The sequence below is a fragment of the Saccostrea echinata genome, unplaced genomic scaffold (assembly GCF_033153115.1).
Source record: "Saccostrea echinata isolate AGI-Se365-2 ecotype Australia unplaced genomic scaffold, CSIRO_AGI_Sech_v1 ptg000030l, whole genome shotgun sequence".
NCBI lineage: Eukaryota > Metazoa > Mollusca > Bivalvia > Ostreida > Ostreidae > Saccostrea > Saccostrea echinata.
The window spans coordinates 34,144,120-34,150,422 of NW_026889779.1; the positions used below are offsets into that span (position 1 = coordinate 34,144,120).

At 34.3% G+C, this 6,303-nt stretch overlaps 1 long non-coding RNA gene across 1 annotated transcript; it reads left to right on the forward strand.

The window, feature by feature from the left end:
* The first annotated feature begins 2,843 nt into the window (after positions 1-2,843).
* Positions 2,844-5,820, forward strand: LOC133197752 (uncharacterized). The gene is made up of 3 exons (XR_009722445.1): positions 2,844-2,959; positions 4,870-4,996; positions 5,585-5,820. It is a non-coding gene; the product is annotated as an uncharacterized LOC133197752 (long non-coding RNA).
* Positions 5,821-6,303: the final 483 nt, after the last annotated feature.

Sequence of the window (6,303 nt, forward strand, 5' to 3'; positions counted from 1 at the left end):
ATTACGCAATACCCATGGTATACTCGAACAAAACAACATTTTCATTAGATCAAAAAGGTGTAAAAGAACAATTTTGTTCCCAAGATCCAGATCGAAATATTTACCGTTTTTTGAGTTATAAAGCAAAAACTTTTAAGGGCCCAAGATCCCTAATCATAGGGGCCAGCCCCTTTTAAATAGTATGATATGAAAGCCCTTGCAATTATGCACAACTTTTGTTCTACATGTCTTAACAAAATATTTCTAGTTTTCAAGATATAAAGGAAAATATGTCAAATTTTTTGCTGTTTTCCGCGTTCTAACTTTTGACCCCTCTCTAGCGCCATTTTTAATGCAAAAATCAAAAAACAAAAACCGATGTGCACAACTTCAATGCTTCCTCTTTTCAATTTCAAAGGGTTTTGTGCTCCAATTATAACCATTTCTGAGCCTTTGTCTGGAAATCGGAGGCATGCTAAATTCAATCAAAGGGGAATAACTCGTGAACAGAAGGTAATTTCCGAATTGTATTACGGTATTCTGACAGTGTTTCGTAAAGTCTAAAAGCTCTGAAAATTTGAACAAAATCTGTTTAAAAATGAGGAAGATATGAAGCGTCAAAGTTGGCGTCTAGGAAAAAAAAAAGAATAATAAGAATAATCTTAATCATCACAATCAGTAGAAGGTCTTCCGTTGGAAACGGAAGACCTTAATAATCTTAATCATCACAATCAGTAGAAGGTCTTCCGTTGGAAACGGAAGACCTTAATTATCCAAATTCTTACTTTAATATAAGTACATAACAACAAATAATGTCGTTTTATGATAATAAGTCACCTTTTTTATAATTTCAGGAAAAAAATGGAAAATTAGACTTTGAACAATTAAATACAATAAAAAATGTTTCAAATTCTATTGGTTTGGCAAACTTTAATTTCAACAGCACTCAGCAAGTTGCCTTACTTCAGATTAAGTCACGTGTAAAAAGAAGAGGAATGTAAGTTTACATTATTTTGGAATTCATATTTGGGACATACACCAATATGTTTATATACATAGAATCCTCACTGTGTGATCTTGCGAAAAATGAATTAAAATTTCTCTGTCCAGGCCACCCCCTGGAATATGGTCCGATGTTCTCCTAATATCCCAATCAGAAGATGAAGCCAGACAGATCTGTGAAAAATGGATTAACTCAGAAAATTCCTTTCCAGCATTGGATCCCGGGAAACCCTGTCCATGTTCTCTTCAGGCAGGCGCTTATAGACATTGTAAAATATCAACCTGATCCTGATTGCAACATGTTCCAAATGGAACCAAATGAAAAAGTCAATTGTCGTTATAGGCGTGATGCACAACATTATGTAAGACTTCCAAGACCAAGGTATTTACCTTCAAGGATTCTCAAACTAAGGAATCCTTTTTGATTTTTTTTTTTTTTTTTTTTTTTTTTTTTTTTTTTGATTTTTGATAATATTTTGTCCTTCTGTCCATATTACATTTCTAGTACCGGGTATTTTCTTTCTATTCATATGTCATTGTTTAGCAAATTGGGACTTTTTGGTATTGTAATATATGATTGAAACAATTCCTGTATTTTAAAAGTTTTATTTTAAGGTGACTTTTATGCAAATTTTAATATCTGGCATTTAGTTGTATTTGGAATGATATATTTCAAACCAATTTCGGACCATGTTTTAAACCTTAATTTGACTACGGAATATTCCGTCTACCTGAGCAATACATATATATCACACCGGGTGTGACCGGTTGACATGGGATGCGTTGTCCTCCTAGGAACCTGATTCCACCTCTGGAATTTTCAAAGTTCCTTATTTTATGCCATATTTACAGATTTAAATAAATTAATAGACTCTAGGGTGGAAGAAGGAGGCACAGCAGCGATACCACTATTTTGAGGGTGTTCCTTATATTAGTAACTTTTACCATGACGTCATGCCGTTTATGCAGTGTTGCTGTTTTTCACAGACGTCCGCGAAAAATACTTCCGATAAAGAGGATACATACAGCCTTTGCCAAAAGTATTTGAAATTGAGGAATTTCAGCTCGTGTCAGAATTACGAACCTCCAAAGCTAGGTAGTTATAACTGGATAGGGCAAATGATATTAATTTGAACTTCGTGTTATAAAATAGGGGAAATACTTTGTCTCCGTACACCCCCTTCAATAAGAGCACTTGCATGTATGAATAAAGCAAAGCAATCAACTATTTTCACTTAACACTAAACATAATCTTAGAGTATTTATTGCTTGAAGAAATATTACTTTCCTCACTAAAAGCACGCACCATCGATTTTTCCCACGTTTTTAACTTATTCTCAACCAGCTTTTAAATGAAATCCATCTATAATTCATGTTGAGCTACTTTTTTAAGCTAGGACAAGTGGTGACCCTCACATGACTACCCTAGATGGGCTCAGTTATACGTTTAATGAAGCTGGAGAGTTCATGTACCTATACACAGAGGTAAGATCTTATAATTCACTTCTTTTGAGAACTAGCTTTAAGAAATACCATGAATTATTAAGATATCTTTTTCTCTGAAATACTTTAATTTATTAAAAGGATCGCTTGCTCCTGCAACTGTAGCAACAGCTGTAGTGATGGAGTGTGCAAATAGTTCCGGTCGGATAGAAGTTCGCCTTAGCTCGATCAGAACGGTTGATGTTTTCCATAATTCTGGACTTCTTGAGTTTGAGGAATCTAAGTGGATACATCTTAAAGGTATTTGAATAAAACGCTTTAAATTTATTTACGCTATTTAATGTTTTATACTACATTTTTTCTTGCCGTGCTTTTATTTTTAGGTGGGTGTGCCCATCCTATTGCTTCCGACTGAAAGCTAGTACAGACGCTTCATTGATGGTAATGTTCAAAGATATAAAAATATCTTTTAACATCCAAGCCTCAAAGAGGATAATGAATATTCTACCGATTGTTCATTGGGATGATATCAAAGGTTTGTCCATGAATTGCAAAGATCAAGTGATCATTTCAGGTTAAGTTGGATATAATAAAAAAAAAAAGAAGGTATTTTGAATTCCTTCTTTTTAAGTAATTTTATCATATTTTGTTATAATTATCTTTAAGCTATAAAATAGTTTTAATTCTTTAAGGGCATTCACTAGTTTATCTACTTAGGCTATGGATAACAATACTTTTTGTCCCCCGCTTTCACTGAAAGTGGGGGATATTAATTTGGGTCTGTCTGTCCGTCCGTCCGTCCGTCTGTATTTCTGTCTGTCTGTAACACTTTCGTTTCCGCGCGATATCTCGAGAACCCTTTGAGATTTCGTAATGAAATTTTGCATAGCAACTCCCTATCGCCTAAAGAAGAACTGTATTGATTTTGAGGTCAAAAGGTCGAAGGTCAAGGTCATAACTTCATAAATTCTGTCTGTTTTAACACTTTCCGCGCGATATCTCGCGAATTCTTTGAGTTTTTGTAATGAAATTTTACGTGACAACTCCCTGTGGCCTAAGGAAGACCTCTATCGATTATGAGGTCAAAAGGTCAAAGTTCAAGGTCATAACTTCATAAATTCTGTCTGTGTGTAACACTTTTGTTTCCGGGCCATATCTCAAGAAGTTTTTGAGCTTTTGCAATGAAATTTTATATCATAACTCCCTATAGCCTCTCTCGCCCCTCTCGAAGTGTCCCACCCCTAGACAGAAAATGATAAATGTCCTACTGACCCGGTTTAACGATAGAATGCGTTTCGTGTATTGTCAATGTAGCAGAAGAAAATACGGGAGATAACTCTAACTCAGTTCATTTACTATGAAAAAATCCCGAGTGTTCCGAATGTCAACATGGTGTGTAAATTTGAAACGAGTAAAAAACGTCCGTGAAAACGTGTTGAATTCTTCCATAATATGGATTAAATTTTTAGGTGAAAGGTATTTACAGTCTCAAAAAGGTTTGTTATGATTAATTTGACTGTTATTTTCAATGCAACTTCATTAATTTTCTCCAAAATCCTTTCGGAGCGATTCTGCAATTTTCTGCTACATTACGGGTATATGGGGGCATTCTAACTGTGATGAGGGTCATCCCGAGACACAGTTAGATTATTCTAACTGCGCACCCCGTTTTTTATTTTATCTATTTATTGTAGTAAAAGTCGCTTGGCACTATTTTTAGCACAGGGGCATGTGGAGTGTTATAATAATTACGTATAATACAGGTTGTCGGCGGACATTATATTCTAATTACATATATTAGAACTGTTTAGTAAAGGCTAAATAAGACACCATGTATTGATTAAAATTTTGACAATATCAAACGTGAAAATAAACATTATATGTGACTTCATGTTTGCATTTAATTTCTTGTATTATATTCAAGTGTCTCTGTGGTCTAATGGTATGATGCTCGCTTAGCAAGCGAAAGGCCTGGGTTCAATCCCCGGACGATTCTCTTTCTTTTTTAAATGTTTTTTTTTTTCTTCTTTTCGATTTACTAAATGATACTATTCAACATGTGAAATGAAAAAGTTATGATGTCTGGCGTGTACAAACTCATAAAATCATTATTACAGTGTGATAAATATTCTGTATATACTAAAAAGAATCTTCCATGCACATATATTAAAGAATAAGCAATCAAATCTTTATATCCATATTGGCTTTTTTTAAATTTGCTTCAATATACACGTATACATTTAATAATTCTACAAATACAGGGGGCAGTGTGACACCCCCCCCCCCCCAACTGCGCATGCTCTTCTTTTTTCCCTAAGCGGGAGGCACAGATTCTCTGAATTAGCTTGTAAAAAATTGATTTTACATTATTTTATGTTTTATTGTTTTCTACATTGTCATATGCCATGTATGCATGTATCCTAATTTTTTATTGTTCATTTAAAGGAAAATTAAAAGGACTACTTGGAAATTTTGATGAAAACCCATCCAATGACCTTTTTTTCCTCGGATGACCAACAATTACCGCCAAATGCCAGCGATGTCGTGATATATACTAAGTTTGGAATGTCGTGTATGTTTGTTCTACAAAATATAGCTTTTTTAAATAATTTATATTTACATTTGCCAATGTCCTTCCTTATATAACAGTACTAATTAAATTGAAATTCAATTTTCAATGGCATTCAGTTGATCACATGATCAGACTTTCTTGCGTTTGGAAAACAAACTGCACGAGTCATTTGGAAAGTTCCGATCGCCCTTCGAGCGTTATAGGATTTGATCAAGTGACCGACTTCATGTCATACTCCAATGAAACTCTAAAAATGATATCTTATTTCTTAAATAGATATCTCATATTAATCGAAATATTATAATAACACGTAATTAAGCTCAATACAAATAATAAAGGAGCAAAGAAGGATGTCTTAAAACATCAGAAGTGGGATAAGAAACTTTTTAAAGGTTATACATTTTACCATTTTTCATTTCATAAACGTATTAAAAGTTATAATATGAAAGGATTTGCTGCAAAGATACTTTGACAAAGAAAAAGTGATGAAGTGAAAACGTGATTTTTTTTTACAATTGGTCTACTATCATTTCTAATATTCAATTATAAAACCTCGACCACAAATTAAAAACATGTTCATCATTTTAGGGGCCATCAATGAGACGGAGTCCCTGTTCATGTATGAACCTGGTAAGAGTTTTGCTGACAATCATCGGCCATCATTCCGGCCTGTGTTTGAATCCTCCGTATCGGTTACAGAGCAGGTGAGGGCAGTGTGTGGAGAGGACAAAGATTGTATTTTTGATTTCTCTGTCACAGGATCACGTGAGGTAGCGGAACAATCCCGAACATTCCAGACACAGTTTCAGGAATCTCAATTGGCAGCTGTGTGATAGGTGAAATATATATATATATATAATTATACATGAATAATATCCAGATATTATGTAATTCGTCAGCTTGATTTACGGGAATTTTTATAATTATGAAGAATAATCACATATTTTCATTACAGTGATAACTTGCGATGACTTACCAACTGTTGCCGGGAGTGTATGGAAATCGACAAACGGGAACGTAGAAAACTCGTCTGCAATCTTAATTTGCAGAGATGGATACAGTTTGTCTGGTAGCACAAGAAATATTATATGTAAGAATGGTCATTGGGAACCATATGGAAATAATTCATGTTTACGACATGATTACATTGTTAAAGATCAAGATCTACAAAACAACAGCACTTTTACACCTATCACTTTGATTTTGGGAAGAACAGAAAACACTCCGTCAGCGAATACTCCTGAGTACACTGGAGACGAAGGACCTATACCTTACGCTACGTTTCCGAGAAGCGAAGAAACAACCTC